The sequence below is a fragment of the Psammomys obesus genome, unplaced genomic scaffold, assembly GCF_907164565.1.
Source record: "Psammomys obesus unplaced genomic scaffold, mPsaObe1.curated_primary_1811, whole genome shotgun sequence".
Classification (NCBI taxonomy): domain Eukaryota; kingdom Metazoa; phylum Chordata; class Mammalia; order Rodentia; family Muridae; genus Psammomys; species Psammomys obesus.
In genome coordinates, this window is record NW_026592510.1 from 1,696,668 (window position 1) to 1,721,472 (window position 24,805).

General features: G+C 41.4%; 1 protein-coding gene across 5 annotated transcripts in view; it reads left to right on the plus strand.

Moving 5' to 3' along the window:
* The first annotated feature begins 77 nt into the window (after positions 1 to 77).
* Positions 78 to 24,805, plus strand: part of Cpeb3 (cytoplasmic polyadenylation element binding protein 3) — a 190,747-nt gene continuing 166,019 nt past the window's right edge. For 3 of the 5 annotated variants that reach the window (XM_055614097.1, XM_055614098.1, XM_055614099.1), the window contains exon 1: positions 214 to 280. The gene's annotated coding sequence lies outside the window, so the exon portion shown is untranslated. Of the gene's footprint in view, positions 281 to 24,805 lie in introns of all 5 variants that reach the window. The other 2 variants (XM_055614100.1, XM_055614095.1) reach the window with 2 other exon arrangements.

Genomic DNA, 24,805 nt, shown 5'->3' on the forward strand with positions numbered 1-24,805 from the left:
GGGGTCACGACGCAGGGGCGGCTCGGAGCAGCCTGGGAGATGTAGTCCTCGGACCGTCCCCGCTAGAGGCTGCACAGCCCGCCGGGACCCCCGCCGCCGCGCCCGCCGCCGCCGGGCCGGCGCCCTCCGGTTTCCTTCCTCCAGGGGGAAAAAAATGTCCTTCGGGCCGCCGTCCGGGAAGCGGCAGCATGTGGCGCTCCGCTGTCAGTAGCAACCAGGTCAGCGCCCCCTCTCCGCGTCTTGCCTCTTCAGCTCTCGCGCTCAGGTGGGACAGAGCCAGGTGAGGGGAGGCGGCGTGGAGGGCCGGTTTCTGGGCCGGGTCCAGCACGCCGGGCCGCGGCGGCGGGAGGCCGGGTGCTCGGGTCAGCCTCGGCCGCGTCAGAGCCCATCTTCGGGGAGGGGCCGGGTGGCTTAGTGCGGGGCTGCTCCGGAGGGGCGGGTGGGGGACCCGGCTGTTCGCACCGGTGCCTCTGTGTGTGTGTGTGTGTGTGTGTGTGTGTGGTGTGTGGCGGGAGGGTGGGACCGGAGGACTACTCCGTCCCGGAACCTTCTCGGAGGTGCTGTCGCCCAGCCTTTGGAGGGCTTGCCCGCAGCCTCCAAAGGGACCGCGCTGGTGAATAAACAGCCCTTGCTTGCTCAGCTGCGGGTTGTCAGGGATGTTTGTTTCTGTCTGCAGCTGGTCACCGTTAACCATTTCTAGTCTCCTTGACACTTCTAAGCAGGTGGATCCGGGGCGAGGGATCAGAAAGGGAGAAGTCACAAATCACCCCTCTGTCTTCTCTGACGCTGGAGGGTTGGCTTTGGAGGGAGGCAAGAGCTGTTGTTGACTTAAACAAATGCGTAATTTGGACGACCTGTGGCGTTGTTTAGTGCTGCGATTGGTGGGATGTTTGGTAGTTTTCCATTGCTTATGCTTGCGTTTTGCTACAAAAATGTTTGCCGTTTCTTTAAATGGAAATGTGGAATTTTTGAGCCTGGAATGGTTTCTTAGGCCTGCAGTCTCAAGACTTGGGAAACTGAGTCGGAAGGATTACCTGGAGTTCGAAACCGCCTGGTCTATATAATAAATTCCAGAGCAGATTCCAGAGCAGCCTGGACTACAGTCTTAAAAAAAAAAAAAAAAAGAAAAGAAAAGAAAACAAAAGAAAAAGAAAAAGCCAGCATGGTAGGACTACAGTCCTGTCATCCCAGAACTGGAGAGGCGGGGGCAGGAGGACGTCATTTTCTACTGCTAGTGAGTCCGTCTCAAAAGAACAAACAAAAAGCTGCATGGGCATGCCAGGCAGATCTGGGAGGTTCTTCACAAGTTCAAAATCAGCCCGGAACAGAGAGAGACCCTATCTCAAAACAGTAACCATCAAACCCACCTTTGTTTGTTATAGCTTTTCTTTGAAAGGACTATATATCTGCAGGACAAAGATGACTCAACTTTGAGATCCTCCGGTCTAGAGCTCCCCGAATCTGGCATTAGAAAGGCTTGGCCCACCACACCTAGATCCAACATATTTTCAAAATTCTTGTTTAATGTAGATTTTTTACAGTTAGCTCTTATCTGTGTAAATCTAGTTTTGCTCTCTAAATATATTTTACATGGTCAGGATAAATAAAATACATAAGTTTATTTGGCTTCTAACTTCTGAAGTGTGCATTTTTATTTTTATTATTTTATTTTATTTTTGAGACATGGTCTCACCATGCAGTCTTGAAGTTCACTATGTAGACTAGGCTGGCCTTGAACTCACAGTAATTTGCCTGCCTGTGTCTCCTGGGATTAAAGGCTTCTACCAACACAGAAGGCTATTTTTATAATTTTTGGGTGGATACATGTATGTGTGCAGAAGTCTAAGGTCAACTTTGGGTGGATTCCTCTATTGTTTTTCACCTTATTGTTTGAAGAAGCCAAAGGTTTTGGTTGCCTGAACCAGCTGGCCAGTGAGCTCTAGAGATCCACCTATTCTTGTACCCCTGGTGTAGGTTTGCAGATGCAACAGGCACACTTGGCTTTTATGTGGTTACTAGGGGCAGGAACTCAGGGTTGTCAAGCTTGGATAAGAAGTTCTTCAATATAGAACCCCTAGGAACATGGTTTTATGAAATACTTTAGGAAACTATATTAATATCCCTTCTCATGGTCAGAGAAATAGGCCTACTTTTGGAAGGAAAATAAGCAATTTAAACAGGGTATCTAGTATTTAACTTACTTTTTGTCTCGTGTGCTATGTAAAAGCCTTTCTCCATTGTGTGTTTCTCTTTTGAGCAGTTAACCATGTTGCATATAGACTAACACAAAGTCACAGAGAAGTTGTGAGCTGCCATGTGGGGGATGGGAATCACACCAGGGTCCTCTAGAAGAGCAGTTAGTCCTTTTAACAGAAAGACAGGAGCTCAGTAGATAATATCACATGTCACCAAGCCTGTTTAATCTCCCTCCCCCACACCACACGGTGGAAGCAGAAAACAGATGGCTTCAAATTCTCCTCTGACTTCTATATTACTGTGGAACATATGCAACCCCTCCCCCCAGTAAATGTTTTTAAAAGAAAAAATATAAGAAGTCATTTGTAGAATAATATGTAAAGCTGGATGTTGTAGCTCATACCTGTAATCGCAGTACTCAGGAAGCTGAGGCAGGAGGATTGCTGTGAGTAGCCAATCAGGATTACATATTTAGTTAGAGGCCATCTGAGCTACAGAGTGAAAAATGTGTCTCAAAACCAAGAAACAAACAAAAACTCAATCCCAAAATATAAAAGGAAGCATTAGATAAATCTAACTAAAAAATTAAAAATGTAAAAACTGAATTTTCGTTTCAGTAAAAGTCAGAATCATGATTAGTAGAATTTATAAAATAAATTCTTCTATTTGAAATGGGTGTCAACATAAGCTGGGTTCTGTCACTCATGCCTGTAATCCCATCACTCAGGGAGGCAGAGGCAGGCAGATCTCTGTGAGTTTGAGGCCAACCTGGTCTACAAAGTGAGTCCAGGACAACCAATGCTACACAGAGAAATTCTGTCTCAAAAAAAAAAAAAAAACAAAAACAAAAACAAAAAACCAAACCAACAACAAAAAAGAAATGGGTGACATATATAGCCTGAATTTCAATATTTCTGTCAACTTTGCTTTCTATTCCTCTTGTATTTTTCAGTAAGACTGAAGATATTTGGAATTACAATTTACTTTTTGGTTTTGTTTTTAAGTGAAATTTTAAAAAAAGACATTTGTTTATTGATTTATTTATTCTATGTATGTGAGTGCTCTGTTTGCAATTATACCAGAAAAGGGACTCAGATTTCATTACAGATGGTTGGAAGCCAGCATGTGGTTGACTGGGAATTGAACTCAGGACCTCTGGAAGAGCAACCAGTGCTCTTAACCACTGAGCCATCTCTCCAGTTCCTTACTTTTTATTTTTAATTATGTTTATGCATGTGTATCTGTGTGTGGGTATGCACCTGTGAGTTCAAGTGTCTCTGGAGGTCAGAACAGGGTGGTAGACTTTGTGGTTGGAGTTACAGGCAGTTGTGAGCTACCTTATGTGGATACTGGGAACCAAATTTGGGTCCTCCTCAAGAGCAGTATGTGCATGTAACCAACGAGGAGCCCTACTCTTTGATTTTGAGGGGAAAAAGGTTCTAGTTCCTTAGAAACTTGAGGTAGGCATAGTATCACAATCCTGTGATCTCAGTACTTGCAAGGCTGAAGCAGGAGAGTTGTCATGAATTCAAAGCCTTCTTGGCAACATGAATACAAAAGGTTTGGTCCTTAGCATTGCAAGCAGACAGATTGTGCACATTGTCATCCCAAGACTCCTCTCATGAGATAGAGACAGGAGGGTCAGAAGTCAGGATCATCGTCTGCCACATAGAGAAGTTCCAGGCCTGGCTGGTGTGAGAACCCGTCTCCAAAAGTGGTTAAAAACTTGTCTGAGTACACACCTGACCACCTGAGATGGATTCCTGGGACCCACATGGTGGACGGAAAGAGCTCCTTCATGTCCTCTGACCACCGCAAGTACTGTCATAAGTACGCGGGCCTACCACCAAAAACAACGTTCATGTATTTCATACAGAATTAAATTTGTGGTGAATGGTAGTCAGCCAAGGGAGTGACCAGCATGACTGTAGACATTGTTTTTTGCCCTGTTGCTGTAGTTTTAATAGAAATTTACTGAAAATGTAAACAAGATTTTCCTAGCCTCAGGGAACAAGAATAAGAATTGATGATGTTGATTATCCTTAAGAGTTATAGAATATGCTAATATTCTATAATAGATTAAAAATAATTGGTTATGAACTATTTTAAATATATCTAGAAATATAAAATAATAAACGATTTAATTTTCTTCTATCACACTTGTTTTGAAATGTCTGCCAAAAGGGATAATAATGGTTTTTCAGAGAAATAGTCAAACATCTTAAGGCACCCTCCAAAGAACTGTGAATTGCCAACGTTGGTGATAACCTGTGGGCTGAGCCCTCATTCCAGGCTATGAAAAGTTCTTTGTTAATTCCTTCAGCAGTTGTGCCCAGAGAATTCATAATGTAAATAGGCACTATAATAGCAAATTACTCTTACTCTTACTCTTTAGGAGCCCAGAAAATGTTTGTGCTTAGCAAACGAAAAGGTACTCATGCATGAAACATACAATGATAATGTGACAGTGTATGGAAAAGTCACTTGAATAGCGCAGAAATACAAAGTAACTTACAAGTTTGTAGAAGACCCATGTGAGTTACCATGTTAAAGAGAATGTCTTGAAATGGGGTCTGGGACTACCTTCTGTAAATGAAGAAGCAGAGAGAATTTGGGGTCTGGATTTGGATGAAAAGATGTACAGAGAGGAGTTAACCTCTGAAACTCAAATTGTAGGTCTCTGTTACATAACTGGAAAAATAGGTTTGATGATGTATGAAATAATGAAAAGGCTGTGAATTAATTCAGCAATGGGAATACAATGAGAAGTAAAACCAAGTACAGTCTGTCTTTGTGAAATCTACTGATTGGTGGGAGAATTGTAATAAACATTAACTTGGAATTGTGCACTTACAAGGGATTATAATTAAGGGTTTGACAGGGAGGCCAGAGTAAGCTTTTCTAAGGAACTGTCTAGAACACAAGGATTGAAGAAGAGCAATCATTAACTAGAAAAGAAAGGAAAGAGTATTTAGGCTGAAGAACAGCATGTGTAAATGCCCCTTGAGGAAAGGCTTTGATCAATAAAAGACATTGAAACAAAGAGAAATATTACTCTCAAAGAGTAATAACTTTGATCCCCAAAGTTCAAGTGACCGGTAATGAAGAGCTCCATAGCCTATGTTAGCAATTTTGCCCTTAGGAGAGACGAAAACTCACATGGGTTGGGTAGGCCTGACATGAGAAAGAGACCCATTGTGTAGGAAATGAAGTTAGTTTATAGTTACAGGTTTGTTCTGGGAATTTTGATCAGTGTGTCATTTAGTAGTACCTAACTGGCTCTGTTGGTCTGATGTCTCTATTTTTTGTTTGTAAAATTAAAGTAAGGACTTTTCTAATACCTGCCTTAGCTCCCAAATAATGACATGGAGACCTCTTATATTTATTAGTTAAGCTTCAAGCACTGTAGCTGGGCAGACATTAAGCTATTCTAACCCGTCTATGCTGGCCTGACTAGTTCACAGCCACATGACCCATTACTTGCCATCTTAGTCTCACTCTGGGACCTCCTTGTTCATCCATGTCCTCATGGTGATCCCCCTCCCTCGCTCTCCACTTGAGACCCCCTCACTGAGATCAGAAGTCCTACCTTAACTCTTCAGCCCAGCTATAGGCTATTCAGCTCTTTATTAACCAATCAGAAATGATGGAGAACAATTTTTACACAACATTGAGACAGGAGATACTTCAGTAATAATGACAAGGCCAACATTTAGACTGCAACCAGATCTCTGGGTTCAGAAATCTATAGGCATAAGGTTATTGTTTAATTCAAATGCTGATTTCTGTTAGCTGGGTTAAGTGAGAGGCTGAGAAACAAACACAATTTTATAAAAATAACTAACAGAAGTCAGCATTTGAATACACAGTGTACAAAACATCCTCCAACATTTGTTTGTTTTGTTTTTGTTTTTTTTTAAGACAGGGTTTCCTGGCTGTTCTGGAGCTCACTCTATATACTAGGCTGGCCTCTAACTCAGATGTTTACCTGCCTTTGCCTCCTCTAAGTGTTGGGATCAAAGGAGTGCGCCACCACCTCCCAACTGCTGTCTCTGTTTATACAGGTTCTCCTTGTGAGGACAAGCTGATCTTGAGCCTCTTGCCTCAACTGAAAGGGCTACCTTGCCAGACTTGCTGTTTCCTAAATTCACCCCTTTTCTTTTTCTTTTCTTTCTTTCCTTCTTTTCTTTTTTCCTTCCTTCTTTTTTCCTCCTCCTTTTCTCCTCCTGTTTGTTTGTTTGTTTGTTTGTTTGTTTGTTTGAGACAGGGTTTCATTATGTAGCTCTGGCTGTCCTGGAACTCACTATGTAGACCAGGCTAACCTTGAACTCACAAAGATCCACCTACCTCTATCTTCTGAGTGCTGGATTAAAGACATTTTCCATCACACCTAGCTACTCTTTTTCTTTCTAATAAGATCTTGCTTTGTAGTCCAGGCTGACCTCAAAACTATGATACTTTCCCCTGCTTCTGTAGAGTTGAGGTGATAAGTATGTGCCATCAATGCCTGACTTGCACCTCATTACTAGTTCTAGAAGATTCATAGGCTAAGAACATTTAGGAGATCTATAGTCCCCAGCAAGATTAAGCCTAACATCCATAGGATTACTTTAATTGCTTTTGTTTTCCTAATTCTAGATAGAGGCTTCATTGGCCACTCACAGCAGAAACTGTTTATTTATTTGCATTTGTATCCTGAAAAATAGAATCCTATCATTCTAATGGGGTAGTTACAGAAGGTAAATAATTTGCAAATGTATCATCACTGACAAATTTGTACTTTTTTCAAATGTTGGAATACATTTCTAAAAAATTATCTTTTAGTCAGAAATGGTGTGTATGCCTTTAATACAAAAAGAAAGAAAGAAAAAATAGAGGAAAGAAAGAAGTGTTTTAGCTAGGGTTACTATTGCTGTGATGAAGCATGATGACCAAAACAACTTGGGAAAGAAAAGGTTTATTTTGCTCACAGTTCTGTATAATAATTTATCGTCAAAATCAGTAAGGGCAGGAACCTGGAGGCAGGAGCTGATACAGAGGCCATGGAGGGGTGCTGCTTACTGGCTTGCCTCCTTATGGCTTGCAAGCCTGCTTTCTTATAGAACCCAGGATCATCAGGCCAGGGATAGCAGCGCGTGCAATGGGCTGGGCCCTCCCCATCAATCGCTAATTAAGAAAATGCCTTACAGCTGGATCTTATGGAGGCATTTTCTCAATGGAGACTCCCTCTGCTCTGATGAGTCTAGCCTGTGTCAAGTTGACATAAAACTAGCCATTACAGAAGGGGAAAAAAAATAGTGTATTTTCCCTTCTGTAGCTTAGCCCTGAAATATCCTAGCAATTTTGATTTGTTGTTGTTGTTGTTGGTGGTGTGTGTGTGTTCCAAGACAGGGTTTCTCTGTGTAGTCTTAGCTATCCTGGAACTCACTCTATAGACCAGGCTGCCCTCAAACTCAGTCTCTGCTGGCCTCTGCCTCCTGAGTACTGGGATTAAAGGTGTGTGTGGGCCTCCCTTTCAGCCCTTTTGACTTTTTAGACAAGTTTCACTTTGTAGCCCAGGGTGGTCTGGAACTCTGAGTGATCTTCTTGTCTCAGTCTCATTTTTGCTTGGATTATAGACCAGAGTGTCAGTTTTATGGGAAAATGTATGTGGAAGATAATTTTCCTTTTCAAACAGCCATGTATTTCACAGAACCACTCAAAATGTGGTCTTGTAGATCCTAGCGTTCCCCCAGACCTTTCCTAGCAAACATGTGAAAACTATTTTTATAATAATAGAAAAACATTGTTTGCAGTTTCCACTGCATTAGCACTTATACCAATGGCATAAGCAACTGGAGATAAAAATTCTTTGCACATTAGTATCACTCAAAGCATTGTACCCAAACAGCATTAATGGTCATATTATTACCACAGTGTGCATGCATTAAACATTAGAACCAAGTAGTGTCTTTTACTGCTCAGATTTAAGCAATTAAAAATAAGTCATTTTGCTAGTCTTTAATTTGAATATTCATATCTGTATTCTCTGTATATGTCTATTTTCCTCCATCTACAGCATGATAGCCAGGTGCAGTGGTATCCACTTAGTCCACCTTGTCCTAGTGGCAAGGGGGATAGTTGCAAGAAGAGTGCTTGCATGAACACAGGAATTTGAGGCCAGCCAGAAGTGCTGGGCCAGGTCTTGGAATGCTGGCACTCAGGAGGCTGAGGCAGGACGATTGCTAGTTCTAGATCAGCCTGTGCTTCATATCAACACTGTTTAAAAAAAAAAAGAACAAATCAATAAGAAACACAGCCCAAATTGAAAATGGACAAAGATCTCAGCAGACATTTCTCTAATAACAGTGAGCAAATGAAAAGATGTTTATTATTTTTAATTAGCCTATATATCATATGGACTAAAGTAGGTTTTGTTTTGTTTTCATTCATCTGAAATCGTTAGAACTCATAGGATCTAGGAGTTTTTTGTTTGTTTTTTTTTCTTTGTTTTGATCCTGGGCATTGAGCCTAGCACTTGAACCACTGAGTTCCCTTCTCAGCAGCACCTAGGCATTCTTTTACTCTGTAAATTTTCGTGTGTGTGTGTGTGTGTGTGTGTGTGTGTGTGTGTGTTTGTTTCCTCTTCTGGGAAGTTCTTGTCTCTGAATTGACTAGCAGCTGTTTGGATCCTGAACTTGACTTTCAGGGCTTGCTATTTCCACAGCCCTCTGTTAATCTTACGCCCTCAGAGTGGCCCTGTTCACAGAGGTTAAAGATGTCAGTGAACCTGAAACAGGAGGTGCCATGGAGAAGTAAAGATAGACTATTAAAGCGAGAAGATTGAGTTGATAAGAACACAGTCTACAGCCACATGCTCCCCAGAATTACTCAAATTTGGAAATCATTTGCTGAAAAATTAGAAAACTCAGGCAACATTTCGGAAATGTTTTTAAAGCAAGTATTAATCATTATACGTGGGCTGGCAAGATGGCTCTGTGGGTTAATGCTCTTGCCACCAAGCCTAACAACCTGAGTTTCATTCCCAGAGCTCACATTGTGGAAGGAAAGAACTGACTCCTGCAAGTTTTCTTCTGATCTCCACATGTGCAAATACATAATTTTTTAAATGAATACTGTGGAAACTAAAGTCATATTTACTAATTTGATATTTTCAGTCCCAATTTGCTGTTGAGAGGGAGAAAACAGGACTTGAATAAGAGAGCTTGTCTGTCTCTCCTCTGTCTTTTCCTCCCTTCCTTTCTTCTTTTTTTCCTTCCTCCCTCCCCCATTCATTTTATGTGTATAGGAGTTTCACTTGCAAGTATGTCTGTGCACTATGTGTGTAGTGCTTGAGTAGGCCAGAAGAGGGCACCAAATTCTGGAGTTACATGTGGTTCTTAGCCACTAAGTGGGTACCAGGAACCCAATTGGCTTCTCTGCAGGTGAGGTAAATGCTCCTAACTGCTGAGTCATCTCTCCAGCCTTGAAGAGTTTTTTTTCGTTCTCTTTTTTTTTTCCTTTTTCTTTTCCTTCCTTTCCCTTTCCCTTTCCTTCCTTTCTTTCTTTTTGAGACAGGGTTTTTGGAACTCACTCTGTAGACCAGGCTAGTTTCCAACTTAGAGATCTGCCTGCCTCTGCCTCCTGAGAGCTGTGACTAAAGGCGTGTGCCACCACCTTCAGCTTGAACGGTTCTTCTGTACCTGCCAGGTGCATCTGTGAAAAACACAAAGCCAACCTCATGCCACATGGTGAAAATTTGAATTTTTTGCTCAGAGATAAAACAATGATGTTTGCTCTTGAAACCTTTTTTCCACAATGTCCTAGGGGCTCCAATCAGGTCAATTAAGAAAGAAAAGAAACAAAAGACATCTTAGTTTTTGCCAACTTGACACAAATGAAGTCACCTGGGAAGAGAAATCCTCAACAGAGGAAACTGTTCTGTAGGCCTGTCTGTGGGCATTTTCTCAATTGCCGATTGGTGTGGCAGGGCTCACATCCCACTGTAGGTGGTGCTTCCCTGGACAGGAGAGCCTGGGTTGTATAAGGAAGCAAGCTGAGCGTGCTGTAGAGAGAATGCCAGTAAGCAGCATTCTTCCATGGCCTCTGCTTCAGTTCCTGGGTTTTTACTTGAATTCATGCCTTGACATCCTTTGATGATGGATTATAATATGTAAAGTGAAACAAATACTTTCCTCCCCAATTTGCTTTTGGTCATGATGTTTAATCACAGTTACAGAAGCAAACTAGGACAGAAATTGGTGCTAGACTGGGCTTTTGCTGAGACAAACCTGTCTGTTTTTTGGTTTTGTTTTTGTTTTTTCGGGGAAGATTGTGGGAGCATTTGAAACTTTGGGCCAGAAAAGGCCATTGACTTCTCAGAACTTACTGTGCTGTTATGGGAGCTGGGAAGAGAGGAATGTTGAGAGAGGTTCAGATGATGAGGGCCTAGTTTGTGAAGTTTCAGAGCAAAGCAAGCTAGTAAGCAACTCTCCTCCATGGTTCTAGCTGGCTTCTCCTCTTGTCTGAGGTCTCGTCCTGACTTCCTTAATGATGACTGTGGTTGGGACATGTAAGTCATAGAAACCCTTCCTTTCCCAAGTTGCCTTTGGTCAGTATTTTAGCTTAGTAACAGACAAGTAGACTACTACAGCATCCAGATGGGGAAGAAGAAAAACTATCTTATTTGCTGATGAAATGATCTTATGCTTAGAAAAGTCCATCTTTGAGTATGTCTTACTTTTTGCTGTCTTCTGTTAGGAGATGTACATGCCCATGCTGTGGAGTGCATCTTTCTTTCAGAGAACCTTTCTCTTAGCCTTTGTGTTTAAAGTCTGTATTAAAACATCTTTAATGAGTCCTGAATGGTGGCTGGTACACAGGATCACAGGCAGGTGTTTCTGTGGGTCCAAGGCTGGCCTGGTCTATATAGTGTGACCCTCTCTCAAAACAGAACAAAACAAAATACTATAAAAATTTTAATGAAAAAAATTTCAAGGAATCTTACAAAATAGATATTTGAACCAAAATGCAAGATTATAGGCTATAAGATCAGTATGGAAGATCTGTTGTATTTCTGTACATTAGCAGTGCCCAATTTAGGAATAAAAGTAAGAAAAAGTAGTTTCACTTATAAAAAACATCAAAAGGAATAAAATAGGGCTGGGAATATAGACCAGTTGGTAAAGTACTTGCCTACCATGCACAATGGCCTAGATTTAAACTCGAGCACCACATAAATCTAGGTGTGGTGATGGATACTAGTAACCCTTAGCACTGAGAAGTTGAGGCAGGAGGATCAGAAGTTAAAAGGTAGCCTTAGCCATGTAGTAAGGTCAAGGCTAGGTTGAACTTACTACATAGTTGTTCAAGGATAGGTTGTTCTCATGTTCAAAGCTACATGAGATACACAATGCTTGGGTCCAGTTGCGGGATCCCAGGGTACAAGAAAAGAACCAGCTCTTGAAAGTTGCCCTCTGACCTCTATATATGCACATTGGCATTCATGCACCCACACTCATGTGCTTACATGTCAGATGCGTATACATTGAAGATGAGAAGATGGAAAGAAAACACAGAGGAATCAGTTTAATAAAAGAAGTGAATAATATCTGAAAATTAAGAAATTAAAGAGCCAGTAATTGGAAAGAGTTCATCAAAGACTGTGACTGTGTGTGTTTGTGTGTGTGTGTGTGTGTGTGTCTGTGTCTGTGTCTGGTACAGTGCCATGACATCTGTATGGAGGTTAAAGGATAACTTTTAGCAGTTGATTCTCTCTTTTGATGATGTGTGTCTTGGAGAGCCTAAACTCAGGTTGTTAAACTTGGCAGGAATTGCCTTTACCTGATGAGGCTTCTTATTGGTACTCATTTTCTAATTTTAAGGTTCACTAAAATACTATCATAATCAAGATAGAATAGTATTTTCATAAAGGTAGATATTTAGATTAGTGGACCAGGAAGTCTGGAAATAAGTCCTGACATTCCTGATGGTGAGTTTATTTTCAACAAGGGCAACAAAATAATCTAAGAGGGGGACTGTATGTATTTCCATCCCTGCTATACAGATACATGAATGCTAATGGTGTGACTCTTACCTCACACCTCAAACAAAAATTAACTAAAAATTCATCAAAACAAAATGTAAGAGCTAAAATATAAAATTCTTTGAAGAAAGCATAATCATAAATGCCCAGGGCCTAGGATTAGACTGTGTGGTTTTTTGTTGTTGTTGTTGTTTACATATGACAGATAACAGCCCCACAAGTGACAGAAGGAAGAACAAACTGGACTTAATCAGAATTAACAGCTCTTATGCTAGAAAGGAGATATTTTAGTCAGATATTTTTGTGACTATGAGGAATACCTGAGAGAGAGTCTAGATGTAGTGATCCTTACCCATAATCCTAGCACTTGGGAGGTAGAGGCAGAGGCAAGGGGATCAAGTATTCAGCTATGGGTCATCACACCTAGTCTTTGCGGTGCTTTATTTTTAAAAATATTTATTTTATTTTGTTTGCCTGTATGTAGGTATGTACACCACATGTGTGTCTCGTGCTCGTGGAAGTCAGATGAGGGCATTGGATCCCCTGGAACTGGTCTTATGTATGGATGATTATGAGCCACCATGTGGGTGCTGGGAATCAAACCTGGGTCCTCTGCAAGAGCAGCCAGTGCTCCTCACTGCTGAGCCATCTTTCTCTTTTAAAGAATACTTTGATAGTTGATACGTTATTGATTAAACATTTCCATAATAGTGATGATAACAATTCCTTACACACATAGAATGTTTTAGAAACTTAGTGTATATTCTTCTCATAGTTTTGCCCTCAGATCTGTAATTGAGGAGACCAGGCTTCTAAAATCCTTAATAGATTTTTAAGGTTAGATACATAGTAACCTTGTCATTTGATCTTCAGTGTGAATAGCTTTGAGAGTGAATAAGCATGTTGTTTAGTATGCCGGTACAACAACACAAATAAAATTTTGCTAGGAAAGTCAGTGTATGCTTATCCTGTCAGTAACCGATAAAGGGCATATGGTTCTTCTTACTCCGCTCCTTGTACAAGAGTGTCTCATGGAATATAGTTTATGTTTCTTCCTATTGTTAGAAATCCACTAGGAGGGGCTGGAGAGATGGCTCAGAGGTTAAGAACACTAGCTGCTCTTCCAGAGGTCCTGAATTCAATTCCCAGCAAGCACATGGTCGCTCACAAACCATCTGAAATGAAATCTGGTGCCCTTTTCTGGCATGCAGGTGTACATGCAAACACAATTGTATACATAATAAATAAATCTTTAAAAAAAAAATCCACTAGGAGGAGATTATTACTCCAGACATATACACATTACATATGAACATACAAACTTGGGAGCACCCAATTCCATAAAACCAACATTACTAGAGGTTAAGTCGCAGATTAATCTCCAATACTGTAATTGTAGGTGATTTGAATGCTCTATTTTCCCCAATGGACATGTCTTCCAGACCAACCCAACCCAACCAACCAACCAAACCAAACCAAAAAACAAAACTCAAAACAACCCCCCCCCGAAATATCAGTGTGACGTGGCATAATTAACCCAAAAGTCCTAACAGCTGTCTACAGAATATTCCACTCCAGCATTACAGAATAGACCTTCTTCTCAGTCTCCATGAAAGTTTCTTTAAAATGGACTCTCAGTGTTATTTTGAAGCTATCAAGCTTTTATGAGATGGATCCTGCCTGGTGGAAGTCACCCAGGGGCAAATGGTCCAATGGCGATGATTCCTGCCCTAGTTCTGGCTGCGATCTCTGCTTCCTGTTCACTACTATGTGAGGTATTTTTGCCGCATGCTTGCTGTGAGCTCTGCCATTCCATCCCTGTCATGATTGACTAAAACTGATGAAAACATGAGCCAAAATAAACCTTTCCTCCCCGAAGTGGTTTCTGCTAGGTTATTTTGGTCACAATGATGCAGAAGTAACTAACACAGAAAATTGGCCAGTCAATAACCGTGACTAAACCTGAGCATGTGGTTCATAAGCCTTTGGGGTTGTTTGTTTTTGAACACTTTGGTGATTCAGGCTAGAGAAGCTGTGGAGTGTGGTAAGAGCTTAATAGGCCCCTGGTTATTTTCTGTCTCTGTCTGCTCTGAGTGCTTTAGACAGCGCACCTCAGAACAGTAGAGATACGGTTGGTGCTGTTTCCAATAAAGGCAACAAAGCCCTTTGGAAGAAATGTTGAATCCTAACTGCAGCCGGAAATATCCAGTGTTTTCAGTACCTAAGCCTGGAATATCCAGACACAAAGGGAAGCTGTTTTAGTTGGTTGTGTTTGACAAACATCTGTAACACCCAAACCTAAAGAGGATGATGAAGAGGACAGCTTAAGCTATATAGCGAGTTTAAGACCACAGATGCATAGGAAAGAGAAGGGTTCAAAAATGAAGGGGGTAGGCTGATAAGACGGTTCAGAGGTTAAGGGCACTTGCTGCTGCCAAGCACTGGGACAGTAGAAGGAGGAGGGACAGGGATTCAAGGACTGTCTTAATTATATAGTGAGTTTGAGGTTAACCTGGGCTACATGAGACCCCCGTCTCAAAAAAACCAAACCAAATCAAACCAAAAGACACCTTTTCAAAATGTCTCAATAAATATATGTAAAATACAGTTGACTTTAGTATATGCTAGGAAAGTGCTGTATTACTGGGCTATATCCCCAGTCCCTCTTGATTTTATTTATTTATTTTAATAGTTCATTTGTGTGTGTGTGTGTGTGTGTGTGTGTGTGTGTGTGTATGTGTCAGCGTCAGCATATGTACATTTTTGGGCAGGTGCTGGAATTCTTGCAGGTTGTGAGATAGGATTCCTCATCAGGCCATGGGATTTACCAGGCTAGGCCAGGAGGCCCCAGGAATCCTCCCATGTGCTTCCCCAGCAATGGGACCACAACTCCCATGTGCCCCATCATGCCCTGCTTCTTATATGGTACTACAAACAGAATTCTGGTTATCAGGATGAGCAGAAGTGATCTTGACTGTTGAGCCATCTCTTCAGCTTCTATCATCCCTAAGTCTGACTTTCCTTAAAATAAAACAAATATAAGGCAGCGGGTGGGGAGCTAGCTCAGAAGTCAAAGTTACTCGCCGTTAAACTTAATGAGTTCAGTCCCCAGGACTCAGTCTCTCTCCCAATTTCCCTCTTTCCCTCCCTGTCCCCCCCAGACACACATACAATAAATGTATGAAAAATAAAAATGTAAGCAAAAGAATCATAGGTTTTATTATTTTGAGTTATGTGAAGACTAACTCCCTAAGGCAGTGGGTATCAACCTTCCTAATGCTTCAACCCTTTAATACAGATGTTGTGGTGACCCCAACCATAAAATTATTTTCAGTGCTTACTTTATAACTGTAATTTTGCTACTGTTACGAATTATAATATAAATATTTTTGGGAGACAGAGGTTTGCCAAAGGGGTTGAGACCCATAGATTGAGGACCACTGCCTTAAGGCATAAGAAATTCCTATGTAGTTCAAATGTTAGCTTGTTATAAACATTCTCAATACACAAAAGTTTAAATCAAATGAACAAAAAAGAAAAAGAAAAAGAAACTGTTAAAATTATCTGCATCCTTTGGTGGTATGGTCTTGTAGAGCAGTGAATACAGCCTGTAAGAAGAAGTAATGTAAGAAGTCTCTGGAGCTGGATGTGGGGCACATGTCTTTAATTCCAGAACTCGGGAGGCAGAGGCAGGTGGAGCTCTGTGATTTAAGTCCAGCCAAGCCTACATAATAAATGTCAAAAAAAAAAAAAAAAAAAAAAAAAAAAGGTAACTTAGCTAATTCGACCCTATTTCTCTATTAGTGAGCTGACTTGTGTGACTCCTAGTATTAGTGTTTGGGTAGGAAGGAGACAAAGGACAAAGAATCTGTCTCAGGACAGAGTTTCTAGGTAGGTCAACTGTCTCCCAGTATTAACTTTAAATTGCAAATATTGACCTTTAACTGTTTTAGTTTGTTAAAAATGCTTTCATACACACAGCATAATTTTGGATATTTAGATAAAGCAGCTGTTAAAATTGTTCCCATTTTATTCTAGAGGAAGCTAATTAAGGAACTGGGAACAGGGGTCTTATAGGCATATTGTCTATGTATAAGTCGGGCTCCTTTGCTTCCCAACGTTATAATCTGTGGCTGGCCTGTTTGCACAGTTTGGTTGTGGAAGCCATTTGGGAAATTGAGGCAAGAGTACCACAAGTTCAAGGCCCACTTTGTACACAGAGTGAGCTCAAGGCCAACCTGGGCTGGCCTCAAATTCCTGGGCTCAAGTAATCTTCCTGTATTAATTCTTTAGTACTTGGGAGTAGAGAGTCCACCACTGCTCCTAGATATATTTTGTCATCTTTGGGAGGCTAGGGTATTGAGTTTCCTGCAAGGGGGCAGTGGGCTGCCTGTGGCCCAAATACACTTGTTACTCTTATTACTTAGGACCAGGTAAGTGGTAGTAGGAATAACTATACTTAGATAATCATATGTAGGTATAATGTATTTATTTTTGAGATAGGGTCTCATTTAGCTCAGACTTGTCTCAAACTTACCAAGGCTGGCCTTGAATTCCTGATCCTTTTGTATCAGCCTCCTGGGAAGTACTGGTATTCCAGTCATGTGCCACTATGCCTGATGACAGTTAAATTTGATAATCTCATGCCCTTTCCACCTGTCACCTGTGAACAATATTAAGCTGATCCCCTACTACTATGAAGATGTCATTTTATGTCTAGCATTTTGTTGGGTAGTCTGTTTTTTTGAGAAGTGGTAGGAGAGACAGTTGCCACACATATTTGTTTCTCAGATTCCCCAAGAAAACATTAGTCATAGAGTCAGGTGACTCTATGCAGGTGGTGGCACCTGCCTGCAATCCCAGCACTCAGGAGGCCGAGGCAGGAGGCTTGTGAATTTGAAGCCAGTTTGGGTCATGTAGGTACTTTCAAACAACAAGAAAATGTGAAAAATACCTCTGGATTTTCGTTTATGCAGTTAAAATAAGACCCTAAGGAAGCCAGTCTTCAGTAATAGAAGAAAACGATGGTTTACTGAGAAAAACAAACAAACAAACAAACAAACAAAAACCAGAAGACAAAGAGGACCTAATTAAATTTAACTGAATGAGTTATAGTGTAAGTAATAAAACAAAACAAGACTGATAGGTGGTACACACTTGTAGGCCAGAATTCAGGAGCTGAGGCGGGCAGAGCTCTACCAGTTAATTCAGGAGGCTGAAGTAGGCAGAGCTCTATGAGTTATTCAAGGCTAGTGGGGTCTATATATTGAGAGTCTGTCTCAAAAACAAACAAAACTCAGGTGAATTAAGAGAGTTGAATTATCTCTTCTTGGATTTATCCCCTTCTACATGCTGGCGATCAAACCCAGGGCCTCTCAACATGCCAGGGAAACACTATCCGTGAGCTGTAGTGATATAGATGTCACTGTATAAAGCCCAGTCCCAGATGTACTGTGTAAGAGCTGTTTTATAACATTTCTGAGCTTAAGCCTGACTTGCCCATGTTAGGGATTCTCATGTATTCATACATCCTGTTTGTGGATGGCCTCTTCAGGATGCAGCTCTACAATAAGGTTCATGTCCTTGGTTAGAAGAGCAGGGGTTGGATTTCAGTCTCTACTGCTCACTTTCTGGTGCTGAGGGTGTATTACACAACCTGTGACAGGGAAGGGAGGGCTCTGTACAGTCTATTTACTATATAAACTATTAGGATCAAGTCAAATTGAGAAAGTGAAGAAATTTAGTAAAGTCCAGTTCCCCATGTGAGAAAGGCACTGATTCTATACAGACATGGCGTCAAATGAGAGGATCCAAGGGCTCCCTGGACAGACACAGCAGCCTTGTCCTCGTGGTGACTCCACTGGATTGTGTAGAACATGCTAATTGCTGGCTGCTAATGGTAGCAAAGAAAAGCTGGCTTCATTACCTCTGGACTAGCCTTTTCTCTCAACCTATTAGGACAAATAAGTTGTCTTTTTGCTTTTAGACAGGGTCTTACATGGTCCAGGTTGGCCTTGAGCTCACTATAGAACTGAAGATGACCTTGAACTTCGGAGCCTCCTGCCTCCACCTCTAGTGCTGGAATTATCAGGATGCGCCACTGCGCTGGGCTTTGATGAGTCATCTTCTGGAAGATGGTCATGCTTTTTTTTTTTTTTTTTTTTTTAAAGGACACCTCAGAGAGGGACATTCCTGCCCATGGGTAGAATCTGGTTAAAGCTTCTGTCTGGTTTTCATACCACTTTGCTTCAATGGTAGAAAGAGAAGTTGTAAAACCACCATTTGCCTTTTTTTCCCACACCTTTGAAGCTCTAAACTGTTCCTGTGGCACACGCCTCAGAGAAGTTCATGGTTCTCAGTAGACTAGCTTGCTTGGAGGGGTAGGGATGATGCTAACTGAAAACATAGGTTGGGACTAGATAGAAAGAGTCCTAAATCCTAGGGTAAGTGTTTGACCGTGCCCTGTAGACATCAGCGAATGATACGGCAAAACTTTTGCATGTAAGTAGAAAAGGTAGATGGAGGAAATCCTTAAAGTCACACGAAGTCACAGCTTCAGTGTTTGGAATGGAGCTGAAGTTGTGAAAGCTAATATAATCCGTCTAAAGCCTGTTCCTTGAGGGCCCCTCTTGGTGTCAATTTCATGACTTTTTTCCTGTGCTGGTGGTGGACCTCATGCTAGACAGACTTTCTGCCCTTGAGCTGCTTCCCCAGCTCTTGTTCGTTTTAGAAGATCTTACTATGTAGCTCAGGCTATCCTAAATTCAAGATCTTTCTGGCTTAGCCCCCTGAGTTTTGAGATTACAGGTGAATAAAGTTGTGAAGCAACTTTGAACAGCATTTCAAATGAAATGTTGAAACTATTAAGTGTTTTAGCAAGGTGGTGGTAGCCCATGCACCCAGCGCAAGGGAAGCAAAGGCAGGTGGATCTCTGAGTTTTAGGGCAGCCCGGTCTCGAACAGAGTTAGTTCCAGGACAACCAAAGGCTGCTAAGAGAAACAAAAACAAAACCCTTTTTTTTTTTTCCTAGAGCTATGGATTGAACATAGGCAAACACCCCATTACTGAGCTGTAGACCAGCCCCTAGAATAATTAGAAGTGGTAGGATTAAGAACTGTGTAGAATTTATTTCTCTGAAGTCTTGTGAAGGAATACATAGTCTTGGCTCTGCTTAGTAGTGAATGCCTCGAAAACAGAGGCAGGAAGAGTGCTACAAGTTAGACCCTAGCATGCTATAGGTAGTGAATTCTGATCCAGCCCGTGGCTACTATGTAGGGAGGCTGTCTCAAACATTAGTGTGTGGTGGGCAACTCTATCAAGATGGCTCAGTAGGTTAAGATGTTTGTCACAAAGCCTGTTGAACCTGAGTTTTGTCCTTACGAAAGAGAACAAACTCCTTCAAGTTGCCCTCTGACCACACAATAGTTTTATTTCAGTGCTAGGCATTGAACATGGGGCCTTGTTAGACAGGCACTTCTTTACAGAGCTCTATACACAGCCTTCAGAATAATTAAATTCATGACCTGGGTAGAATTTACTTCAATCCTCCTGCATTTGCCTCCTGAGTGCTGGATTATAAGCATGTGCCACCATGCTGGGCCAGCTTTTCGTTTTGAAACAGGGTCTTTAGTAGCCTAGGCTGGCTTGCAGCTCACTATGTAGCTCAGAATGATCTTGATCTTCTGATCCTTCTGCTTCTACCTCCTGGTTGTTGACATTTCAGGCTTGTGCCACTATGCCTGGATGTTTGTCTGTTTTTATAAAAAATGTAACCTGTATGTGAGTGTATATCACGTGTGTGTGTGTGGATGTGGTACCTGCAAAGGCCAGAAAGGGGTGTCAGATCCCCTGGAGCTGGAGTTGGAGCTTCCTGCTGTGGCAAGAACCCGAACACAGGTCCTCCTGAAGAGCTACATGTACTGAGCCTCCGGGCTATTTCTGCAGCCTAGTTATCTGGTTTTTGAGACAGTGGTATACTCCGGAGTGAGCCTAGAGCTAGCAATCCTCCTGCCTCGGCCTCCCGGTGCTGGGATTACAGGCATGAGTCTTTACACCTGGCTTTAATTATGTTTTCTAAAATAATTCTGAAGTTTTTATAGTCTCGGAAAGTTATTGTGACGGAGTTACTGTGATGAGAGCATAAGACAAAAACAAAACAAGCTGGAGAGAAAGTTCAGGGCACTTGCTTTTATTGCAGAGGATCAGGGTTTAGTTCTGTAACGCCAGTTCCAGGAGATCCATTGTCCTATTCTGGCGTCCTCAGGTACCAGGTATTCGGGTGGAACACATGGATGTATTCAGGGAAATTCTTATACACATTAAAAAAAAAAAAAAGTAAACCAAGCACTTTAGAGATAGAAACAGGAAGATTAGGAATTCAAAGACTTAGGGAGTTTGAGGCTATCCTGGGTTGTGTGAAGCTTGTCTCAAGCAAACAAAGCAAATGAAAGGAAAAACAAAAACACAGAAAAAAGAAAAAGAACATTATGGTGAGGGAGCTTCAACTTGCATTAGGTAAAATCTAAAAAAATACCATGTAACAATTTTTTATGAGTGAAAACTTAGCTACTAATGTAAGTTCATACTTTTATTTATTTATTAAGATGTATTATTTATTATGTATACAATGTTGTGTTTGCATGTACACTTATATGCCAGAAGAGGGCACAGATCTCACTATAGATGATTGTGAGCTGCCATGTGGTTGCTGGGAATTGAACTCATGACCTCTGGAAGAGCAGCCAGTGCTCTTAACCTCTGAGCCATCTCTCAAACTCCAAGCTCATACTTTCTATATTTTTCACATTTATCTGTGTGTGTGTGTGTGTAGATCAGAGGACAACTTCTGGAAGTTGGTTCTTTCCCTCCATCAAGTGGATTCCAGGGATTGACCTTAGGTCATCAGGCTAGGTAGTAAGTGGCCTTTATCTGTTAAGCCACCTCCCTGACTCCACAATTTAAAAAAAAAAATGGTGCTGGAAATCAAAGTTAGGACCTAAGCAAGATGGGGAAGTGCTCTGCCATTAAACTGTTTCCTTATCCTCCTCACAAAATTTTAAGGAGTAAACTGCATCTGTAAAAACATCTAATACCTTGAATTTTTCTTTGAAACTCAAAAAGACTAAAAAGGGACTAGCAGGGGTAGAACATTTACCTAGCATGCATAAAGCCCTTGACCAAAGCTCCAGAATGGCATAGTTTTTTTAAAAATAAAGATAAGAGCCGGATAGACAGTTCAATGGGTGAAGTACTTGCTGTTCAAGTGTCAGAGCTTTGAGTTCAAATCTCCAGAACTCACATGAAAGCCTGGTTATGTTTGTCTGTGAACAGTGATTTGCACCTGTAATCCCAATGTTCCTAGTGTACACTAAGAGGCGGAACCAGTGTCCCCAGAAGCTTGTGGAAACTAGTCTAGTATAGACAGTGGCAAACACAGAGAGATCCTTTCTCAAGCAAGGTCAGAAATAAGGACCTGGATTGGCCTTTAACCTCCACACAGCATGACATTCGTACAGCTGCATTCACATGTGAAAACACTTTCTCTCTCTCTGACACACACACACACACACACACACACACACACACACACACACACACGGTGGGAGGGACTGGGGGAGAGGTTCCTTAGTGGTTAAAAGCTCTGCTCTAGCTGCTCTTCAGGAGGACCTGGCTTTTAGTCCCAGAACTCACAGAGTGGTTCACAACAATCTGCAACTGCAACTGTAGGTGATACAGTTCAAGGGGACCTGATGCCCTCTTCTGGCCTCTGAAGGTGCTGAGACATACACACATACATACAGGCAAAACACCTATGCACATAAAGTACTAAAATAATAATAGAAAAATTAAAGAAAGAACGTATGACCTGGTGTCTCAGTGTTTCTGTTGCTGCAATAAAGCATTATGATCAGAAAGCAATTTGGGGAAGAAAAGGTTTATTTGGCTTACACTTCCAGATCATAGTCCATCACCGGAGAAAGGCAAGACAGAAACTGAAGCAGGGCTGGAACCTGGAGACAGGAGCTGATGCAGAGGAGTGCTGCTTACTGGCTTGCTTCTCATGGCTTGCTCAGCCTGTCTTTTTATAGAACCCAAGACCACCCACCCAGGGATGGCACCACCCACCACAGGCTGGGCCCTCCCCCATTGATCACTAATTGAGAAAGTGCCTTACAGCTGGATCTCATGGAAGCATTTCCTCAACTGAGGCTCCTCTGATGACTCTAACTTGTGTCAAGTTGGCACACAAAACTAACAAATACACCTGGTATGTTAGTGTACAACTGAATCCCAGCTCTGGGGTGGAAGAACCAGGTGGATCTCTGTGAATTCAAGACCAGCCTGGTCTAAAGTAGTGAATTCTAGGCTAGGCAGGGCAACATAGTAAGAAGCTTAAAAAATATACACATATATATGTGCATATATATATATATACATACATATACATGTATATGTATAGATACACACATGTGCCATGTGTGCATGGGTGTGTATACACGCATATTTGCCATGTCAGAAGAACACCACCTACATTGTTTGGTTAGTATCAGGTCAAGGACTATATTATTCTTTGTTCTATATATATTCATCCACCATCTTTGTGTTTCATTTCATTTATTTTTATTCTTAAGTTAGTAAACAAAGTAATAGGTTTTATTATGAAATTTTCATATATACATGTGTGTGATTATACTTTGCATTCATTTATTAATCTTTGAGATTGGGTCTTATGTAGGTCAGGAGGCCTCAAACTCACTGTGTAGCTGACGTAGTCTTTTGAACTTCTGGTCCTTCTGCCTCACCTCTCAAGTGTTGGAAATATAGGCATGTGCTCTCATGCTAGCTCATTTCATGTTTCATAGGTTCTTTTCTTGTAGAAGTATGAAGTGATACAACCTTTCTTAAGGCATTTGTTAGCACCTATCTTTTTTTGTTTGTTTGTTTTTTGAGACAGGGTTTCCCTGTGTAGCCTTGGTTGTACTGGACTCAGTTTGTAGACCAGGCTGGAATTGAACTCACAGAGATCTCCCTGCCTCTGCCTCCCTGAGTGCTGGGACTACAGGCATGTGCCACCACACCTGATTCATTTCAGGCACATGTCTAAATTTTACTTTTCTGCTTCTTCAATGAGTAATCTCTTCTTTAGAAATATGGTTCAAAGAAACAGCTGATTTGGAAAATAGTAAAACGTAGAAACAAGGGAGGGGACGAGGGAGAGGGCTACAGCTGGGATACAAAGTGAATAAACTAATAATTCTCTTAGCCTTTATGAGGCAAAACATACCTTGTTCTTTGATTGGTCAGTAAACTCTTGTCTAGCATCTCCACAGTGCCTAGGTTACAGTGGCTAATTTACCAAGAACAGATATGTAAGCAAAGCATGAAGAATACTGTCCTCAAAGTATATCTGTGTTTCAGGGAATAAGTCAATTCTGTTCACATAGTAAGCAAAAGCTTCAGAGGGCCAAAGTGAACAGAAGCAAATTATCCAGCGCTAGAAAGGTATTCCAGGATAAAGGCAGGAATATGGTGATAGAACTGCCAAGGTTGACATGGCTGGGCAGAAAAGTAGAATTGTATAGCTTATTCTTTCAGCGAAACAGAGTTTCATGAAGGCCATACCATGGAAAACCCATATGTAAAAAATGGCTCACGATTTAGTATGGAAACCACTGTATGAGTGACATGTTATATTACAGTATAACATGGAAGGGTACTGTATGAGGGACCTGTGTGTGTATATATACAATTACAGTAGGTAGTTAAGGGACTGGGTTATGCTGGATGAAAATGAAGAGGAAGGCATGCAAGGAGAAATTGAGGAGGCAAGATGAACAAGTTTTAGTGACCAGTTAGATTCCCTCAGTTAGGGAGAAGAGGAAGGGCAGAATCCCATCTAGATTCTTGACATTGAGTGATAGGACTGAGGGCAGTGCCATTAAACAGGATATGTCAACCAGCTCGGTGACATACCAAGTTTCAGGTAGGCCTTTCCTCAAAAACACACACATGCCACACCCAAACCAAACCAAACAGAAATCTGTTTACTTTTTAGTGTTAGAGTGAAACTCACAAAATGGAAGAATATATATACTATCTATCTCTATATTTCAGTCAAAGGCTTATAATGAGAATATATAGAGGATCCTTACAAATCAACAAGGGTAGACTCCTGAAAGAGAAAAGGATAAGAGACTTCAATAGCAAAAGAATAAAAGTGCACAAAATGGATATGAAAAGATGCCTCACTGAGAGGAGAGGTAATACTGATGTCTTCCTGAAGATTTAGAAAATTGGATATTATGTCACCTACTTTGAACAGTACTGCCATGTTTCCTTGATTCTACATGCCTTCCTAGGCATTGTTATATCAACAGAGGATCCATTTCCAGATCAAATGCTATTGCTGAATTCTACAACTCCTGTTTAACTAACAACTTCTCTGAGGGTCCTTCACCATCCATTCTTTCTGCTTCTGTCTCCCAAATGCTGGGATTGTAAGCATAGGCCAGCAGGTCCAGTGGCAAACACACACACACACACACACACACACACACACACACACACACACACACACACACACAC